The sequence below is a fragment of the Rhinatrema bivittatum genome, chromosome 12 (genome assembly GCF_901001135.1).
Source record: "Rhinatrema bivittatum chromosome 12, aRhiBiv1.1, whole genome shotgun sequence".
NCBI classification, from domain to species: domain Eukaryota; kingdom Metazoa; phylum Chordata; class Amphibia; order Gymnophiona; family Rhinatrematidae; genus Rhinatrema; species Rhinatrema bivittatum.
In genome coordinates this window covers 29,454,839-29,457,633 of record NC_042626.1, presented here as the reverse complement: position 1 = coordinate 29,457,633, position 2,795 = coordinate 29,454,839, and positions in this window count along the sequence as shown.

Here is a 2,795-nt window from a genome sequence, read left to right as displayed (position 1 = left end):
TCCCGCTCCTGCCGGCAGATCTCGGGGGGGGGTGTCACTCCCGCCGCGCGGCAGTGACCCCCGCGAGATCTGCCGGCAGATCTGGGGAGGAGAAGTAGCGGCACCGCGCGCGCGCGGTGCCGCTACTTCTCCTCCCGCTCCTGCCGGCAGATCTCGGGGGGGGGGCGCGGGAGTGACACCCCCCCCCCCCCCGAGATCTGCCGGCAGATCTGGGGAGGAGTAGCGGCACCGCGCGCGCGCGGCGCCGCTGCTTCTCCTCCCGCTCCTGCCGGCAGATCTCGGGGGGCGCGGGAGTGACACCCTCCCCCCCCCCGAGATCTGCCGGCAGATCTGGGGAGGAGAAGCAGCGGCACCGCGCGCGCGCGGCGCCGCTGCTTCTCCTCCCGCTCCTGCGGCCCCACCGCCATTTTTTTTTTCCTGATCGACGTCCTTGCCCGCACATGCGCAGTAGAGCTGCGCTCTACTGCGCATTTGCGGGCCGTCGGTCACAGGCCATTTATAAGGTAGATTCTGCTGCTATTTATACTGTAAGTAATTCAGCCATTATTTACATGCAGTATGTATATAAAGGTAGATGGACGCGCGGATTTTATAACCTGCACTCGTCACCGCTCACATGTTATAAAATTCAACATCCGCGTGCACGTGTGCCAGATTTTAACATCTTCACGCGCATGTGCTGTCGGCCCACAACTTGCGCTCGCAGGGGGGGTATTCTTTACATGCAGTGACGCAATTTGGTTTTTCCCAGTTCCCTCCCAGTCCGCTCCAATTAAGGAGAGGACTGGGAGGGAACTCCCCTAACCCTAACCCTACTCTTCCTACCTTTTTCACTCTCCTCCCCAACCCCTAATCCCTACCTATGTACCCTATTTTTTTTTGTTTGTTAACTAACCTGCTCCTTTGGCACTTTCCCGGCCTGCCCCGCCCCACTCTGCCCCTCCCCGGCCCGCCCCTTTCTAGAGGCCCGGCAATTCAGTGTGTACTGGGGGTTACGTGCGTGGCTGGGCCCCTTCGAAAATGTGCACGCCGCGCATAGGGCCCGGCCACGTGCGTAACCCCTGGTATTTGCGCGCGCATTTTAAAATCAGCCCGATAGTCTGTACAAGGTGTTGGCCTGCTGAGTAAATAGCCATGTCTTTAGTTGATATTGGAAATTCATAAAGTCGATTCCTTGTAGGTAGTGGGGAGTATTCCATATTTCTGGTCCTGTGAGGGATTTTTTTTTAAATCAGAGAATTTTAAGGCTCAGGTGGCTAGTTGTTTTTGGATAGGGCACTTTTTTTGTTGTTGGTGATATTCTCTTACTTTCTGGGATAGGCGTGTGGGGACAATGTTTTCAGTGCCCTGAATGAGAGGGTTAGAAGAGATATGGCCAGCCACTGTGGGGAGATTAGGAAGGGGGAAACATTCCCATTTCCTGCTACCTGTGATAGTTCTGGCGGCCGCATTTTGGATTATCTGCAGTTTTTATGTTGTCTTTTTTGTGGCCCTGTGTAGATGGCATTGCTGTAGTCTAAGTAAATGAGCACCACTGCTTGCATGACTGTTTTGAGTTCACCTCAGTGTCTCTACAGGAGAGTAGGAGCATACTAGTGTCTGACACTGCCCACTGGGAGGTATCGTATTATCAAGTGAGTGGTTTAACAAACCTCATGGATTCTTTGGGGAATGTCACTCCAAGGGAGAGGACTGCTCTCTTGTTTTCTGTCCTGGTGAGGTTTCCATGCCCGAGGGATTAGCGAGATCTTGATTTGGAACCCAAGAGTAGATTCCTGAGATTGTTCAAAGTACCAAGGAAGAGGGAAATCAGTCTAAATACTCGAGTGAGAAGTGTTCGGTGTCTTGGAGAAAGAGGCTTTTCTTGGTGGAGAGTCAGAGGGAAGACTACCCTACAAGGAGAAAGGTCCCACAGAGTTGCAGCTTAAGGGACAGCATCAGCTTAGGAGTTTCTGAAGTATAGCAGGAAGGCTTCCAGTTTCCTATGGGAAAGGAGTCTGCATCTAGTTTGCAGGTGCCACTGGGGAAGTGTCCTGGGAGGATCCCTTGTGAAGAGCACCTACTGCCGGAGAGTGCAGATTTATCAATGATGTATGTGATTTTATTTCTTCTGGAATTGCTATTTTTTTATATTTTAACTGTGCGATTGTAAACATAGGTGGAGAGGAGCTCATGATTTTACGTCTCTAGTCAAGCTTCATGACTGAGCTCCGCCAGATCTAGCCCTGCACTATAAACTTTGCAGTACTTGCCAATCTCATATATCATCTTGCACAAGCCTTTGCAGGCCAAGCCAATTTTCACTCCTGCCTGCAGAACGTAGAGTTTCTGTAATCACTCTGGATCTGGCACCGCCCCGAGACACTGGTGTTATCCGGTCATTCCCCGGCTGGAGGTCCATCTGACTGCCCTCTGTGCCAGACAGGAACCTTACCTGGTTCTCCAGAGGGATGATCCGATTGCAGTGGAGAGGGAGAGAGCCTGAGACAATCCCTGAGATCCAGATCAGCGTAAATTACAACTTTAAGTGGGGTAGTTAAGTTGCATGTCTCAAACACATTGCCAATTAACTCTGAGCTAGGCATAAGGGGGCCGATATTCAAAAGCCACTCAGACGGATAACTGAAAAGTTATCCATCTAAATGACTTAGCTGCAATATTTGAAGACTTATCCGGCTGCATTCTAGCCAGATAACTCGTTATCCGGCTAAGTCGGGGGAGTTCAGTGGGCAGGAGGAGGTCTTTCCAGGGAGGAGCAGAGTTAGTCGGTTAATCTAAGCTGCTAACTCTGGCCA